Source organism: Rattus norvegicus, chromosome 6 (assembly GCF_036323735.1).
Source record: "Rattus norvegicus strain BN/NHsdMcwi chromosome 6, GRCr8, whole genome shotgun sequence".
Classification (NCBI taxonomy): domain Eukaryota; kingdom Metazoa; phylum Chordata; class Mammalia; order Rodentia; family Muridae; genus Rattus; species Rattus norvegicus.
Window position 1 is genome coordinate 134,360,612 of NC_086024.1, and position 19,444 is coordinate 134,380,055.

General features: G+C 41.8%; 1 long non-coding RNA gene and 1 pseudogene; both read left to right on the top strand.

The window, feature by feature from the left end:
• Window positions 1-19,444, top strand: part of LOC102555254 (uncharacterized) — a 209,357-nt gene that overhangs the window by 10,993 nt on the left and 178,920 nt on the right.
• Snord113l2 (small nucleolar RNA, C/D box 113 like 2) lies at window positions 7,181-7,251 on the top strand (annotated as a pseudogene).

The window sequence follows — 19,444 nt, forward strand, 5'->3', positions numbered from 1 at the left end:
TGATTTCATATCCCATAGTCTGCGAACTTGCCTCTAATATTAACGGGCAAGTATCAAAACGGTATTGTCAAACTTGTTAGTGGACTGTTAATTGCCATTTGAGTGCATTCTCTATATTATCAAATGGCTTCAACCAATGAGTAATGAATACTAATGGGCGGGAAATGTAGTTCCCTGAGAGAATATTTGCCTGGCATGGGTAAGGTCCTAGGTTTCATCCCCAATCTCTCCAAAAAAACAAAAAAAAAAAAAAACAAAAAAAAAACTTCTGTCTACCTGTAGCAAGATGATAATATGATAATTTTTTATATATTCAGATCAACAGAATGCAATCCAAAAATGAAAGACCTCTGTCCACTTCAACACAACTGAACTTCAGTAACACATAGTAAGGCCACCATATTGGTTAGGTTCAAGTCGTTCACATTACTTTGACACCACTGTTGGCTTAATCCAGTGAAAAAGTTGGGAATAGCTTGTGGGATCAACTTTAAAGTCTAAACAAATGATGGGAATGGGCCCTAAACATGTTAGTGAGGAGGGTGTTGTGCTTCTAGCATCAAGAGTGTGAGCCCCCCATAGACTCATGCCTGTAATCCTAGAAGTTTGGAGGCTGAGGCAGGAGGCTAACAGCTCTGAGGTCATCCTGGGCTATAGGGAGATATTCTCCATGCTCCCCCCCATAAAGGAAACAAAAGAGAAATAAAAACAAACAAAGATAAAATTTGTGTTGTGGTATATACTAGTAATACCACGAAGAAAGCCGAAGTGGAAGGAATGTGTGTTCAAAGTTGGCATGAACTCAATAGTTAGATCCTGGAGAGGGGCGTATTTGAATATAGGAGAGAATGAGAGGGGAGGAGCAGGGTTATGTAAAGAAACGCCTATTTCTTTGGTAAAGTAGCCAATAGGCACACACTGTTCTAGAGAGTGACTATTAGCCACACTAACAGTTGTTCCGTCAGGAGTTTAATTGAGATGCCTTCTACAAGGAAGATTCCCAATGTAGCTACAGATTCTTGAACAAGTATCTAGATGGAGGAGATTTATTTCCTCGTTTCCTACATCATTTACTCAGCCACAAGGATACATTTTAGAATTGTGACATAAAGTTTAACAACAAAAAAAAAAAGGCAGTTTTCCTTGTTTTCAAATCCCCACCTTGTTATTCTTTGAGACTCAAGACAATGAATCAGAATTCTCAGCAATTTCAAAATTATTTGATAATTTTTAAATGTACATCTAAAATGCTTGTTTAAACAATGAAGCACATTAAATTTTCTTGTAGCTACAAAGGGCTACAGCCTACACCAGTATCCAAACAGTGCAACTTAATTTCGTATGCGGACCTTCCCGGAAGGTAACAGCCCCTCGTGGAATTATATGTGGACACTGCCCCTTTCAGGACGGATTTTGAATTGAAGCTATGCTAACTATTGAAAGCACACAAAGTACTTAGTGAACTCATTAGTGTGGGCTATGTCTTTTTTACTATTCAATCTTTTCCTCCTCTCTTCATATTGTACCCATATACTCATAATAAGTATAATATGTATACACTGTATAATATATACATACACTGTATATACATTGTAGTATAGCTTCTGTGTAGAAGGGAGTTATAAATTACGTCACATAAATTATTCATGGAAGAACCCAATGAAAAGATGAAGTACTCTTTGGCTAATCATACCCATGTGCAGAAGCTATGATTTTTCCCGATTTGATATATATAGAGTCTAAGGTTTCAGGATGAGGGCCCAAGGCTGTATTGCTCCTAGATTTCCCAAAACATACAATTTTTAAAATTCAAAGTTTTCAAAATTTATACAAACATGTTAATTGTTTCTAAAATGTTTGTCACCCTGTACATAATGGTGATTGCCCCTTACCAAATTTTTTTACTGCACAGATTCAGTGCTGTGTACTGGAGTGGCCAGCAATAAAAGGACTTAGGTGAGTCCAGTGTTTGGGGTCCTGGTGTCTTGAGTGATTTGTGTCATCCATGGGTTTCACTTCAAAAGGATGAATGACCTCTGCCAACAGGCCTAAAAGAAAATGTTAGCCAGGCATGATGGCTCACTCCTCTTACGCTAGCACCTGGGAGACGGAGACAGGAGGATTGCTACAAGTCTGGAGTCATCCTGGACATCATATTGGGATCTTGTCTTAAGAAAGAAAACAGGCCTCAAATCCCAACCAAATAAAACCAGACAAAGCAAAGCAAAACAAAATCAAAAGCCACAATGAAAGGATTCCACAATTGGGTTTGGGGCGGCGGGGGTGGGGGGAGTGTTTTTAGCACACATGTAGCAATCACCTAGTGCAGATAACTAGCTGGCTAGAAATTAGTCATTCTACGGTGTTTAAGTCCTTGAAAACATCATGCGCACACTTAATGTGCACAATTTCATCTCTCAATTATAAAAACAAAACAAGAAATACAATGATTAAACCTGCCAGGTGTCAGCTGTTGGCGGGTTGGAGAGGGACTGTGTTTTAGCATAACCCGGGTCCTTTAAAAATCAGACGGAGCGGCCGTCACATTCATCCATACAGTCTCTTAACATGCTGTTCTGCCTTTGTGTTGTCCAGGCCCATCAGCAGAGATCTGATGTGAGTGTTTAAACGTTTTGCAGGGAGACCTGAGCGAGGTCTTGAGTGTGGTCTTTGATTCTCCAGCTGTGGAGTCCTCTGTGCACTCGCTCGCCCCATTGTCTGTCTTTAGGAGGCCTTTGAATGAATCCTGAATAGCAGAGTGGTAGGAAGCCCTGTGATTGGTTAATTTATACCTCCAGACTGTGGGTCCAATTAATACGGCATCTTATTTACCTGCACCGTGAACGTGAGCGTCGCAGCCATGAAAGGTTTTGTTCTTTTGGATTTCTGTGATTCATGGGCACCAAGATTTTTAATCAGGGAAACTCCAAATGAAAGAAAAAAAAATCAATAAATTATGCAGAAATAGTCCGTAACATCCAGATAAATAAATGAGGGAAATGCATTGAGCGTGGATCAGTAATGAGTGGTTCTGGGGCTTACGCATCAATACTTTTGATTAAAGCGTAAACGGAAGTCTATTAGAAACACGCATAATTGTCGGCTCTTAGGGGGTGGAGTTCTTGATAGAAATGCAGGCCGCTGTGGCTTCTGGCTTTTTTGGCCCAGTGGCGCCTGCATCTGGATTGTAGGAGGTCTGTGTGAGGAAGTAGAGGTTGTTACCTGGGACATCACAGTATGAAACAAAAGTTGTCAGTCGTTTTGTTTTAATGCTGCGTTCCCCTATTCTGTAGCACTGAAACCTGCTTTACCTCCGGGACATGTAAAACAGACACACAGCCACACAAACGTAGGACATTTTGGGGGTGGTAGGAGGTTGTACTAAGAAGAGAGGACAAATTACATGAATGAACAATTTTATGAGTATGTAGTGGAATAGGACAAGTGTGAGACAACGGAGAGCGTGTTGTCTATAATGCCAGACATCCCTTTCCTCTCATGTGGAATCTAAGCGGAATGGAAAAACAGAAAGGACCAGCAGAGGTGTGTGCAAGGCAAGAGCAGGGATGAACCGGGGTAATGGGGGCAGACTATTGTTCGAATACTTAACAAACATGCATGAAACAGTTCCGTGAACCCCACTTTAGTGAGGTACGTTCACACTGCTACCTCTAACTGTAGTTTTTTTTTTTTTTTTTTCCTTTTCAAAGTTTGTGCTCGATTTCACCCTGTTGACCCTGTCCTACCAACTGACTCACCCTGACTCGCCTCGGGTCTTGGCTTTCACCTGTGTGGGTAAGGGAAGAAGAGATTTATGTGAGTAATAGCTTCAGTTTTATGTCCTTGGGTTGGGAGGTTGACTCACGGGTGGCTGTTGCTTGTATTTCTCTAAAGTAATAAATGGATATAATTCATAAGTAAAACCAACAAATGCCAGTGCTGCGCAGTGACGGGAGCAAGGGCAGACTGGGGACTGATAGTTGATACGATTTCGCACTCCTAAAACCCAACAAGGAAGAGAAGTGGTTTTCCATTCATTTTCAGGGTTGTTTAATATTCTGTCATATATATTATTTGTTGCGATTTCTTTATGTGTCTTCTCACTGATAAAACTTAGAGACTATTAATTTCTTGATGGGAAAGGGAACAGGATAATGACCAAAATCACGTTTATTGTAGTTGTGCAGTTCATGGCTCTTTGCTTAGCCTTGATGCCATCTTTAAGTCCACAGGAGGGCAAACTTTGACCTCCATGACTACAGAGACAGTAGGAGGTACAAACTCTGACTGATTTAAATTTGGAAAAAGCACACAGACATTGGGGGTGAAATAACCACATCTGCTCGTTCCGTGGGAAGCGGCCAGTTGATAGATAGATGTATTATTTAGTGAGGTTGCTCCTGTGTCTTTTGTTTTATTGACTTATTGTATATGTATCAATACATCAATGAATAAAGCAGCGAGCACCGAGAGAATGTATATGAATAGATACATTCATATGTGTAGACCTTTGAGTTTTCCAAGATGTGGCAATCAAAGAGTTTTGATGAAATCCCTCGGAGGGATGTCAGAACAAGAAACCATCTAGTTCCTGTTGTAAGCCGTGCTTCTTACACAGGTGAATATACTGAAAGACCTTGTTTTCGCTCTCCTCAACTGTGTGTTGTATTATAATTGGTCGGATGCGGGAACGAATTAAAATGGCCAATTTTGAAAAAGAAAAGGCCAGAATGCAAAGAAACAAGTATTATTATTCACTGTTGTTGTTATCTGCCAACACCAAGCCTTTTTCTACACATAGAGCAAGTCCTTTTGACCATTCTCCTGAAGGACATGTACTGGGTCACGAACCGTGGTGTTATTGTTTGAATTCTGTTGGGCAGCTGGCGGCTGGCTCTATTTAGACAAGGGACAAATTATTTATATGAGAATGATTGTTTGAATAATTGTCTAATTGGAAGAAGGCCAAGCATGGATGACTTCTGTGCATATGGTAATAAGCACTGTCAATCTAACTCTGTCCACGGAAGGCAAGATCCTCTTAAAAAGGACTTTGTCAGTTGTATCTGCGATCCGCACGTCTATGTACATAGCTAATGTTTTGGCCTAGTGTCTCAATTTGTTGTTTGTTTGTTTTGATGTGCCCTTAAAGATGAATGAAATAAAGAGATCTGATTAATGTACTCATTAACAATTAATCAAAGCCCCCGCCATCTTTAACTGACTTAAGTTGGATTGAATTGTATTAACCGAAAGTTTTAGTTAACATTTTCTTTATATGTTGGTTATTTATGCCTTTTACATAAGTTAGTGGTAAACCACCTACACCAAAGACAGGAACTTTAAAAGTACAAAAGCCCCTAAGCCCCTTCACCATGCAGGTAGAAATCAACATTTTCATCTTTACTGAACAATTACATCCACCATGGTATTCTCGTTCTGTAAGGTAACAACACTCATTATGAAGAATAGAAGGTGTTTTTGCTCTGTGAAGTACAACACACACTCTACGAAGAATGGAACCCACAGGCTTAAATCCTTTAATAGGCTGACTCATGAGAGATGGGGTGACTAATCCTAACTTCGTTGCTATTACATTCCCATTATTGACTCCAAAATAACTCTCTTTCTTATGTAATGACTTATGTACTCTTTAATTTTTAATACAACAGAAACGAAAATTCACCACCCTACACAAGAGAAATAAATGCAGCCATTAAGACTGTCTGTGCTGCTACCCACAGACACCCTCATCTCATTTATCTTTTTCAAGGGCCCTCGCTGTGCCTTGCTGAAGGTCTACCTTGCAACAGCGATCCTAGCTCCCCTAATTCACACATTAGCTGACTGGATTATTATCTTTTTTTCTGTAGGTAGCTTATTTATTCCTAAATTATACCAAGGGAATATGCCTGTATATGAATAAAAGAAAAGAATGCTTGTTGGACCCGCACAGAGTTTGTGGTTATTATGATTCTGCAGAGCTGAAATCTGCTAATCGTGAAGGGCTTTTATTTGTTCTCAGGGTTTTTCAGTATTGGGATTTGTTTGATGCCATTAGCAATTTACAGATTGCATCAATGGTAAATGTCTGGACCATGAATTCACTGGGGTGGGTACTTGCAGTCTGAGGGAGAATGTCATGTGTGTCCTAGCTGTGACTGGACGGTGTTTTGTGGTTGTACAGGTTTATCTCCCCTAACCTGAAAAGTCAGAAAGGTTCTTAAATCTGAGACTTCTGAGCATTCGTTTTTGGTATATGTGGAGCATTCCACACTCATCCTCAGGATGGGTTACAGTCAAAATGCAGGTTCAGTAAAATAAGGTTAAAAAAAAAAATCTGGTCACATGAACGAGGTGACTAGGGGATGAGCTTTGTTTCTTCCTGGAACCTCTTCGTAAGATATTTCATTGGGTTTACTCAAATATTACAAAACTTGGGTGAAAAAAAAAACCACACCGAATTTGAAACCTTTACCATGTCAAGCATGTCAGGACAGGAGGATCAGCTGCGACTCTTGCAATCTCTAGATGTGTTGTAGTGACCCAGTGATGTCATGGCTCAAAGTACGAAGCATGTTATATCTCAGTTTCCACAAAGCCAGAAGTTTCTGTGTGGGATCTCTTGTCAGTTTGCTTGTGAGATTGTCATGTGATGTGGTTGTTTGGCTATGCATGGGGAATCTGCCTGCAAGGTTCATGTTCATGGCTGGCTGCTGATGGGGACCACAACTCTTCTTCAGTGAGAGTCCTTGGGACATGGCAGTTAATTTCCCTAGAGAGATCACTGCAGGGCAGATCCGTAGCATAACACTCAAATCCTCTCCCTAAGGTACAGACTTCCTCAGGGCTCTCCTGCTCCCATGGTCAGCCTGAGCCAAGCAAGGTGTGTGTGCCACAAGGCATGGCCCCCACGTCTAATGTTTGAGAGGCTGACTACCCCAAGAGCTATCTTTAAAATTCAGACAAAGCTAATTAGAAACTCCTCCACGTGAAGGAGCAGAGCTATCTCACCTGTGCTCAGAACCCTCCTAAGAGTTCTCAAAGGAAACCATCACCGGTGTCTCAGTATAGTGTAAGGAGCCTGATTTCCGATTCATATTTCATGTTCATTGACTCTATTAGCAGTCAATAGATGACCTGAGAAAGTTAGGACTAACTAAACCAAAGACAACCACCTCTGACCAGTGATGAGAATTCTGGGGTGTCTGAGTCAATGATTTTGATTAGCCCTGTAACTCTGAGGTCCAGCGTTAAGAGGCTGGCGACCAGCCTCAGTACCTGAGTTCCGTCTCTGGAACCCACCTGGTGGAAGAAGAGAACTGACTCCCGATGTTGTCTTCTGATCACCCCATTTGTGCTATATATTATGCACGCCTAAGGGTGTGCAAACACACAAACACACACATGCCAAGCAAATATGTAAATAGACTTCATCATTAGCACTTTTTTAGTAAATGTTATTGGAAATTAGAAACCTTAAAATATTCTTTTTTTTTCCTTTTCTTTTTTTCGGAGCTGGGGACCGAACCCAGGGCCTTGCGCTTGCTAGGCAAGCGCTCTACCACTGAGCTAAATCCCCAACCCTAAAATATTTTTGTTAAGCCTCTTCAGTCCCTAAGTCTGAATTGTTTCCCTGTAAGTAAATTAATACAGCCAGGCAAATATTTAAATGAGCAAATCTTTAAAAGATCACAGGCAAAAAAGACAGCTGTATGTGACCTCCTTGTGCCACTGGCTCCTTTGTCCCCTATTGTAAATACTTTTGAAGCAGTCAATTCCAACATCAATTTATTAAGTCTGATTAATAGGCATTTGCACAGGAAATGGAGTCCAGAGAAACTGACAGCATTGATCTTCATTACTAAGGAGAGAGTGGATGGTACATTTATGCTTTCCTTTTTTTTTTTTTTTAATTGTTAGTCAAATATCAAAAAGTTCAGTAAAAGGAACCAGCATCGATCCAGTGGGCACAGACAGGGCTGCTGAGTTTCATCCCTGGGACACTGACATTCACTGGAAGGAGGCAGCTATGGTTTTAGTGTTCACAATATCGTGTTTGTTGTCGTTGGGGTGTGACCGTTGGTTCTATTGTTGTTTGTGAGTGAGCAAATGAATGAGTTCAAACCTAGGCTGGTGATGTCAGCGCAGGTCAGCAAGTCTGAAGTTCTGAGTTCCACTTTGAGGATAAATAACCACTTTTTTTTTTTTCTGTTGTGATACTTTAGTCCCAAATATATTTTTATAAGTAAATCAATACATGGATAAAGATAGAATCTGTAAGTGCTTGAAAAAAAATTAAGGAGAGGCAGTTATGGAATGGAATTGGAGGTGAGGAGTGGGGAGCCTTCTGCAGTCAGCCTGTCTGCTCCTGTGCTGTTGTAGTCTGTGGGATCCCAAGGAAAGCCTGCCCAAGTTGGCTCCTGGGATGAGTGGGGGAAGGGAAGTTGGAGGAGAGGATCTGATCTGTTGGAGAACTGGGCAGAGAGCAGGGAGGAGAGGGAGGAGGGGCAGGTAAAGGCTTGCAGTTAGCTCACCTGTGCTACTGGCTGGAGATGGCTTAGTATTTTCAGTGTTACTGCTTTGTTTTGTTTTGTTTCCCTCTAATTTCTATTATTTTTTTTCTCTCACTTGCTTTTCTTTGTCTAGTTTCCCCATAGGCACCAACACTTCTCTTGTCTGAAACTTTCTTCTCTTTGATCAAGAAACTTCCCATTTCTTCTCCTGTCTGTCCCAAACTACTTGTTTCTTAGGATGTGCATAAGAGTTTAAGTATATGTCAGAGATCGCATAGCTGGAGTGCACCATGAAAAAGCAATGACCATTCATCTAACACTGTCTGAACATGGCCCAATAGCCTATATGAACCTGGATTTTGGGGGAGGGGGTCTTGTATGGCTCCGTTTTTAATCGTGACAGGGCTGAGGGGGCAGTAGAGCTAACAGTGTTATTTACATTGTCTCAGAGAAGCACCGTTTCAGTAAAATGAAACCCGAACTAGTGTCTGTTTAAATTTCCAAATCTGGCTAAGTCTGTTTTTTCTTCCACAGAACGCTCACAGACAGCCGACTTACTGAGTTTTTCTAAGAAACAAAATCGCTGCAGGTAGCTCTCCGTATAAGGAGCAGAGAGGATAATGTGAGTGATGCGTCAGGTTCGTGGCCTCACTTGGGATGTTTTGTTCATGCGTGTTTAGCGGTAGCTCAAAGAAATATACGTCTAAAAGATAAATTGAGGCCTCCAAGAATGGGGTGCTGATGGGAAGGTGCCAGGAACCATTCACGTGAAAAGTTTCATCAAATTTGGTGTCATGGCAGTGATTGAAAAAAAAAAATGACAATATCCTGTAAAGGAGATTTTGCCCCTGGAATATTGTGTTGTGTCCTATAGACTAATGAGTTGACTGGAGAAGGTAGACTTGGAGGAAGGAAGGCTTTGTCTGGACCGGTAATGAGTACCATAGGGTATCTGGGCCAGGATATTGTGTGAACCTGTTTGTTGTTGTTTTTTAATTTCCTACCACATTGATTTAAACATTTGCTTATCAGTGCGGCCCTGGCTGATAAGGAAGGCCTCACAAGTGGTAGAAGGTGTGGGGGTGGGGGGCATCACTATCTTCCTTTAGCTTGTCTTTACCCAGGGGCGGAGTCACAGTGTAAGGTCCAGCAGAGCCACAGTCTGAGCAGACTAAGAGGACACCTAGGTGCTGGTGACAGTGTCTCTTCCCTGAGCCCCATGCTTAAGGGAGATGCATGCCTTCAGTCAAGGGAGATTTTACCCCTGGAACATTGTGCTGTGTCCTATGGACTAATGAATTAACACGAGAGGAGAGGTTGAGGAAGGAAGTCTTTGTCTGGACCGGTCATGAGTACCATGGCATATCTGAACCAGGATATTGTGATGAAACCCGTGTACGACTCTGAGATCTTTTACAGCTATCCATTCTTTAGGGTGTGGTGTATGGGTGTGTGCTTGGCATTTTGGCGTGTGGATACATTTGCTTCTTTATTTCTATACCAGCCCTGAGGGGGCGTGGGTGGAGCCTGACAAGCTCCGTTCACTCTCAGCTTAGGTTTTTACATTTATTATGAGATTCGCCCATGGAGTTTCAAAAAGTATACATTAAAAAGAGGACAAAATGGTCACTTATCACAAAGGAGTATAATGAGTCCAGGGTTGCGGTTTAACCTACAGAATTGTCAAGGCTCTTAGGATGTTGTTTGGGGGTACATGGTTATTTCTGTGTAAGTTTTTGTCCTATGTTGGTAACTGGTCTCAGATAGTTGTTCGCAGTTCAGTTAAACCTGACCAAGGACCATTCCTAAGTATGGTGAGCCAACCGTAACCCTGTAACCCATCAGCCATGAAACACCTTACTGTGGCCTCCTCCTAGCAGAAGTACAGTGCAGGAAGCAGGTGTCAGTTCTGTCAGCTGTGTGCAGTCTTGTCCACCCTACTTTGTAGGTTTCTACCAGGCTTAAGGGACAGACAGACACCCATCGCAAGACAGGGATTGACAAGAAGCCAGTCTGCTGATTAATCTACATTTCTCACCAGAGGCCCTCAGAGCAAAACAACAATACAGGCCATTCTTTTTTTTTTTTTTAAAGAGGGGTGCTGATGGGGTAATCATTACTTATTAATCCATGGATAGCCACATCAACTCAAGACAGTGTTACTGAAGAATCGGCAGCCAGGCCTGTGCATAGGATGCTCATTGGTGGAGTGGGAGACTGACACCATTTTGTGTAGAAATCATCATTGAGCAGAAGTTGGAAAAATTTAGCCAACTTCTTCCTGGGATTTTTGGCTCAATGATATTATTAACCTGTTATTTTTTTCTTTAAGAGAAGTAATATATATGTGGGAAGTAGATACATAAAATAAGGAAGACACTACTATTTGTGCAGCAGGTAGTGTAATCAGCCAAGACGATTCATGCTATTGCCTAGTAAAAAGCACATACACTTATAATGCGCAGGAAGGTAGGCTGGAGTCTCCAACCCTCTTTCATGCTGCGTGTATTAGTAGGTGTAGTTAAAGGAATTGCTGGGGAGTTTATTGGTCATTAAGGAAAGGGAAGTGGAGGAGCTCACACCTGGTTAAATATCCACCTGACTCATGGACCATTGTGACCACTGCAGAGCTTACTCTTCGGCGAGGTGGTGGGTGTCCATGCTTATCATATTGAAAATCAACTTTGATATTAACTCTGAACGTTATTATCAGATCTGGTTGACCCACTGAATTCTAAATCTATTCTAAATCTTCCGTTCCCTCCTCCGGTGAATGTAGGCCCCCTGATTGAATTATTTAATATGGTTATTTAATTAATACCGTTGTCCTGAGTAAGGATAAAGGCAAGACCCTTAGTTCATGGTCTCTGTCTGGGGTCTTTGGCTGCTAGCTGATCGATTTCAAAATTAGCAATCGCCACATACCTAAAACAGTCAACTTATGCAATCATCTTTAATCCAAATTGGCATATTAGAAATGATTTTAAAAGGAAACAGTATTTTTTTGAGTCTACACATATACTTTAGAGCTATAATTTGAAAGTACTTAAGAGGACTCCTCAATTTGAAAATTACACAAACTGTGATAGTTTGTGTAATAAGGAAGTGATTTTATAGCCTCTGTTTCTGCTTTTGTTTTGTTTTTGTTTTTTTTTGTTTTTTGTTTTTTTATTAACTTGAGTATTTCTTATTTACATTTCGAATGTTATTCCCTTTTCCGGTTTCCGGGCAAACATCCCCCTAATCCCTCCCCCTCCCCTTCTTTATGAGTGTCCCCTCCCCACCCTCCCCCCATTGCTGCCCTCCCCCCAACAATCACGTTCACTGGGGGTTCAGTCTTAGCAGGACCAAGGACTTCCCCTTCCACTGGTGATCTTACTAGGATATTCATTGCTACCTATGAGGTCAGAGTCCAGGTTCAGTCCATGTATAGTCTTTGGGTAGTGGCTTAGTCCCTGGAAGCTCTGGTTGCTTGGCATTGTTGTTCATAAGGGGTCTCGAGCCCCTTCAAGCTCTTCCAGTTCTTTCTCTGATTCCTTCAACGGGGGTCCTATTCTCAGTTCAGTGGTTTGCTGCTGGCATTCGCCTCTGTATTTGCTGTATTCTGGCTGTGTCTCTCAGGAGAGATCTACATCCGGCTCCTGTCGGCCTGCACTTCTTTGCTTCATCCATCTTGTCTAATTGGGTGGCTGTATATGTATGGGCCACATGTGGGGCAGGCTCTGAATGGGTGTTCCTTTTGTCTCTGTTTTACTCTTTGCCTCTCTATTCCCTGCCAAGGGTATTCTTGTTCCCCCTTTTAAAGAAGGAGTGAAGCATTCACATTTTGATCATCCGTCTTGAGTTTCATGTGTTCTATGCATCTAGGGTAATTCAAGCATTTGGGCTAATAGGCACTTATCAATGAGTGCATACCATGTGTGTTTTTCTGTGATTGGGTTACCTCACTCAGGATGATATTTTCCAGTTCCAACCATTTGTCTATGAATTTCATAAAGGCATTGTTTTTGATAGCTGAGTAATATTCCATTGTGTAGATGTACCACATTTTCTGTATCTATTCCTCTGTTGAAGGGCATCTGGGTTCTTTCCAGCTTCTGGCTATTATAAATAAGGCTGCTATGAACATAGAGGAGCACGTGTCTTTTGTATATGTTGGGGCATCTTGTGGGTATATGCCCAAGAGAGGTATAGCTGGGTCCTCAGGTAGTTCAATGTCCAATTTTCTGAGGAACCTCCAGACTGATTTCCAGAGTGGTTGTACCAACTTGGAATCCCACCAACAATGGAGGAGTGTTCCTCTTTCTCCACATCCTCGCCAGCATTTGTTGTCACCTGAGTTTTTGATCTTAGCCATTCTCACTGGTGTGAGGTGAAATCTCAGGGTGGTTTTGATTTGCATTTCCCTTATGACTAAAGATGTTAAACATTCCTTTAGGTGTTTCTCAGACATTCGGCATTCCTCAGCTGTGAATTCTTTGTTTAGTTCTGAACCCCATTTTTTTTTTTGGTTCTTTTTTTCGGAGCTGGGGACCGAACCCAGGGCCTTGCGCTTCCTAGGTAAGCGCTCTACCACTGAGCTAAATCCCCAGCCCCCTGAACCCCATTTTTTAATAGGGTTATTTGACTCCCTGCGGTCTAACTTCTTGAGTTCTTTGTATATTTTGGATATAAACCCTCTATCTGTTGTAGGATTGGTAAAGATCTTTTCCCAATCTGTTGGTTTCCGTTTTGTCCTAACCACAGTGTCCTTTGCCTTACAGAAGCTTTGCAGTTTTATGAGATCCCATTTGTCGATTCTTGATCTTAGAGCATAAGCCATTGGTGTTTTGTTCAGGAAATTTTTTCCAGTGCCCATGTGTTCGAGATGCTGCGCTAGGGAAACAGTAGTTTTAATTGCATCTAGAACTTTAGTGTTACTCTTTCCACTGTGGTTGAGCTCGGCTCCCCAGCCGTCGTTCTTTGGGAAGGTCCCCATAGAAATGTCAGCTCATTAGCCTATGAGTGTTCCCGAGGTGGAAGATGGGACAGGAGAGCTTCACTACATTTCATGGAGCCATGTTTGACACGGATGAGTTAAATAAAAGAGAACCACATAAAAACCAGATGTTGATGGATTTGATTGAAAACAGAGAGGCTAATGCTTCACGGTGTGCTTTGGAGCATGCGCCCTGACAGAAACAGTGTGGTCTGAATATCCCGAGGTGAAGAGACATCCCCAACCCAAAGATCTTGTTTTGGGGACTGTGTTGTTAATTGTGAATCAATCAGTCAATGAATGATGCAAACACCCAGCATAGGCCAATGATGAGGAGCATGGGGTTTCTGACCGAGGACAGTGATTAAACCCTTATGAAATCTGAGGACTATTGCAAAATGGTGTCTGCATCCCATAGAGACGAGTCCCCAAAGCCCGATCTTTGTGGCTTCGTGGCACAACCCACATTCCTGTAATAAAATCAGAATATATCAATGAGTAAAAAATTAAAAAGATACAATTGGCAAAGATGCTCAGCCTCAAAACAAACAAACAAACAAAAACAAAATAAAGCAACAAAAGACAAAAAAAAAAAATCCCCGTCTAAATAGAGCAGATGGGATGGCTCCACTTGAAAAAGCTCTTGTGAGCAAACCTGGTGATCCAAATTCCACCTCTGAAATCTCATAGAGGAAAACAGATTTCCACCTGTTGTCCCCTTTACCTACACACACACCCACCCACACGCACACAAAGACACACACACATGCATGCACACATTCATGCAGGAGAGAAATGTGAACGAATGAAAGTAAAGAAAAAAAAGAAGAGAAATCTGATGGTGTGCCCGTGCTTTTAGAAGCATTTAATGTAGTGTGGGTTGTTATTAATTTTGAGATTCTTAGTCGAGCTGCCTAGCCGTCTTAGAAGTTATGTGATTTTTGAAACTGGAGGCAAGTTGCCCTGTGCCAAGGAGATACATTTCTGTAACTAGTGTCTGAATGGAGGGCACTTACACACTGGGCAAACCACGAGACTTACACACACACCCATACATACCCACCCCCAAACACACACATGATTGATAAAATCTAGGAGATTTTAGTGAAACAAATGCATGTGAAGTCAAATTTGCTACTCTTGACCATTAGCAAACCAAACAGCACTTAGGGGACGCACACAGTATGGGAGGCTCAAATCTTCTGCAGACTATGAAGGGACACATCCGTAAATTTGTATCTCAACTAGTTTTGTTTTCTTTTGTTTTAATTGAGCAGTTGACTATTGGTAAAATGTACATCACTGGGACCATTACATTGTCCACTTCTGAGATGCCTAGGAAGGCAGAGATTGTCTGGACCTTTCTTTCCAGTGGTAGTAATTTAGGAAATTACCTTATTAGCGATCTAGTCTTGGTTTGGTGGCTATAAGCTTTAAAGTTCTGCTACAAAAATGATCCTCTGAGAAATTAAACTCATCGGTTAGTGAAGGATTAGACGGGTGGGGTGGCGAGCTCGCTCAGTCAGTCAGGTACTTGCCTTGGAATCTGGAGTCCCATGTGAAATTTGAAAACAAGCAAGCCAGCAAACACACAAACAAGCAAGTTGGGGGTGATGTTGTCTACCTCCTACCCCTGGGCTGAGAGGCGGAGACAGGCGCATCTCTTCCATTGGTAGCTCACCAGCTCCAGACCACGAGAAACTTAACCTCACCAAACAAGATGAATAGCTTCTGAGGAGTGGCACCCAAGATTCTTCTCTGACCTCACATGCTCACATGTGAACACGCAAACCCACATGCGTGTGCATCTGCACACAGGAGCACACACTTAACCTGGAGAGTTAAGCATGGGCCATAACTGAGGCTATACCAGATGGTAAATCTCTCACGTCCGATTTTGCACAAAGTCCCACTTAAAAGACAACCTTGCTCTTAGGTTTGCTGGTAACAAACACACCAGATGTTCCTAATAATTAGAGTTATTTTTCTTCTTCTCACGGCTGGGTTCAGTGGTATTCATTACATTATTTAAAATAAAAAAGGTATACAGGTTCATAAATATAAAGTGTTATTCTTGCCTAAATCTCATAAGCTAATAAATATACCAGAGTTCCTGCTGTCTCAAGTGTTCCGACCGGAACGCAAACCAAAGCTTATGGCTAATTGATCACCCGCAACTGCAGATACCCCCCCCCCCCAAAAAAAACCTAAATGACACCAATTCATTTGAATGTTTGCCTTTTACTCCCCAGAATGAGCGCAGCTGGCAATGTTTCATGATTAAATTCTGGGGAAGACCTTGCCTGTATAATGCTAGAGGAGGAGGGAAGACGCTGATGTAAGTGGGAGTCAAACTTCGTGTCATTGCTGGGAGAGGGGCGCAGTCGGGCCCACAGAATGTTTCCTGAGGAACAGGTTTAAAAATGGCCATGAGCTGACCAGTGATGAGAATGTTTTGTGAGTCAGTCATCAGGATGGATCCACTTCAGCCCCACCAAACTCCTCAGGATAAAAAAAGAGGAGTGCATTTCAACCCTTTCTAGAATGTTTCAACGTGATTTGGGTCATAATGGACCCTCGTACTTCTCCAGTCTTCTCATCTTATTGCCCCTCACTGAGAGGAGACTATAATGAGGCAATGAATCTTCTCATCAGATGGTAGTTCGTCGTGACATCTTTATATAGATATTAAGTGAGAGAAGCTGTGTGAGTGACAGCAATCGAGAGGAGGCAGAGAACTGCACTCATTCAGATTTCCCGTGTCGAGGCTCACAGCAGAAAGGGCAGCGTTAGCTCTGTGGGGTGTGCACTGCCAAGATGTATTTGTATTTCCAAGCATCGGCCTTCCCTCAGTTTATGGATATCGATTATATTATTAGTGAAGCAATGAATAAGTCAAGACTGGTATGACTGACTGAAAGCTCAGAATGCCAGGTCTGAATGGACCACACGTGTGCATGGGGTGTCTGAATTCAGTGTCCTGAGTAAATCTGGACTGTGCTTGTGAGCTCTGCTGTGTTTAATGGAACTGTGCCTTTGGCTTTTCCAGTGTTCCGGTGTGTGCAGAAGTAAAAGGCAGAAAGGCTCTGCCTCCTTCTGTTTTGAGCCATGAAAGAGGCTAAGGACGAGGTGAGTACGAGGCTAAGCACTCTGCGCTGCTCTTTGGATTTTGCGCTGAGTCAGTCATACCCTGGCTTTTCCTTTAAACTTAGGAAACAAAGTTATGTCTTCTGTCCAATATCAAACCAGCAAAGCTAATAGAAATAGGAACATTCATTAATAACTATACGAGACATTTTGCTAAACACACTAATATAAAAGTATTTTGATGAACAGCACAGTTATCAAAGCCTCAAAGACCAATGCCTAGCCCTTGGACCATGGTCGCCATCCAAGCCTGAACCCTGAGATGAGTGCTCATCACAGAGTTACGCTCACTCTTAAAAATGCAGCCCACTCGTATGGCTGAGGAACCTAAGTGTATTTTTTTTTGAAAAACTATAATTTGCAGCTCACTTCATCATGAATGAATGAACAAACACAAACACAACTTAATTCCCATGATTCCGAGGGTTCCTATGGCTGTGGCTATTATTATAAGTGACTAAGAGAATAGCTTCATGTCTGAATCCACCACATGGGCTTAGAGTGATAGTGGGTGTTTAGAATCACAATACTTAGGAGTCTGAGGCAGGAGGATTTCTATGAGTTCCAGGCTAGCCTTACTTATATAACAAAACTCAACATCAGAGCTAATTTTTATAAAGCAACACATAATCTATTCTCAGTCAATCAATCCTCCCCATTCATTGCACTGAAACAAAGATGGAGAACTTTGTTTTTCTTGAAAAGTTACACAGACCTAACAGTTCAGAGGTATCTTTTTTTCCCCCATTCTTTTTAATTGGATATTTTCTTTATCTACATTTCTAATAACATCCCCAGTTTCCCAGTTTCCCCTCTGGAAATCCCTTATCCCATCCCGCTACCCGCAGCCTCCATAAGGGTGCATCCCCACCCACACCCTACTGCCTCATGTCCTGACATTTCCCTGCACTGTGGCATTGAGCCTTCACAGGACCAAGGGCCTCTCTTCCCACTGATGCCTGACAAGGCCATCCAGGTCAGAGGCATCTTATGGGAAACAGTTTAGTTCTAATTAGTTTAACAAAAAGAAGTTAAGTTTCTCAGCCATACATGGCATACCCACATGGTGGGATCAGCTGGTGTCTGAGTCAAAGATACTTTGGCCGAAGCCTATGGAACCCTAGCCTTTGTTTGTAAGTGGCCCTCTTTGTCCAACAAAGAAATGGGCCTAGAGCTTGGGTATTTGGATCAGGGATGCTCACAATTTGTGCATGTAGACTGATTTTTTTAAAATGCTAAATTGTTAAGGTATGAGATACATAATTGGGTTAATATCGAAAGAGCTGGGTGTAGGCCATCATGAAGCGTGGCGCGTAGATCGCCATTATCAATTCTTAACACATTGAATCCCAATGAGAATGTTAGCAGTAGCATCATAATTTCAGGGCCAACCTGGGCTACAAAGGGACACACATTCTCTGGCTCTCCTCTCACTAAAAACAAAACATCCCTAATATTTTGTCTTTAAATTCATGTTTCATTTTATTCTCTATCTTTACGATTTATTTATCTTTTGATAAGCTTGCTAATTATACATTCTAGAGGAGTATACTGTAAATTCATTCATTCATTTTCTTCAAACCTAGTCAATTAGAAGAGGGATCCTTCTGCCTCTGTGGTGAGACCCATAGACAGGTATTCACAATCCTGATCATTCTTGTTTCTAAGTGATGGATTGAACTTGGTTCATATTATTGTTTCAAATGAATTGTTAGACAGATAAAAAGTTGGTGTATTCTTGGGTCAATGAGAAAAATGGGAATTGACTTCATGAATATTTTAGAATCAAACTAATGTCATTTATTGTGATCCAAATCTCAATGGCTCATTGTTTTCAAACTTGGTATTTGACACCGCAGAATGAAGACCAGAGCAGACTGCATTACTCTCTGAGATGAGGAGATGAGGTGTTTGCTATAGCCATTGTGGGTAAGAGGCTTTATGACCCTATAATAATCAAAGAATCCTGTCAGTGAGGGCCGATTTCTTTTTAGTGTTCATCGAATTATTTAAGTCTACTCATCTACAGACCCATGTTACTAATGTCATATAAAACAATTGCTATGAATCTAATTGGCATATTTTACTCCCCGACTGTTTTATTTGTGTGCTGCAGTTTACTTAAAAGTTACCTACTCAGTAATCTGAGGCTGCATGTCCAATATGGCTGCCACCTTTCACATATGGCTGCCACCTTTCACATATGGCTGCTTATTCACAAAGTAATTACAGTGAAGTGAAATATAAACTTCAGTTTCTCTGTGGCAGAGTCCACACTGCAGGTGTCAGGTACTACCTGAGCCTTTGGGGACTTGTTTTGGAGGTGACATTAGTATTAGGTTTGCTTCATTTTGCAAAGAGCTACTGGACATCTCTTCAAAGAGAAGGCTGCACACAGGAAGAAGACAGTGAGACAGATGTGATGGCTGTGAGGCAGGCATGCGAATTGATCCATCCATGGTTCACTAAAGGCCCCTAGAAAAAGAGGCCAGGAGAGAGCTAAGCAATGAGAAAAGAAAGAACGTCCAAGGAGACCATAGCTCCAAACGCAAGGATTGTTCTTGGCTAGTTCTTTTCAATTCATGAATATTTATTTTATTGCCCCCAGTGAGTCTGCGAATGGGTCAATAAACAAAACTGTCTCTGAGAGGAAAAAAAGGGAGGGGTCAAAGGTTGCCTATGTGGATCTGAGGTATGTGAAGGGAGGGCTTTGGCTAAGCCCTGTCACATTGAGGTCCATTGCAGAAAAATCTCATTTATTATCTCTTTAAGATATGAGCTTAATCTGGCAATCAAACGTAAC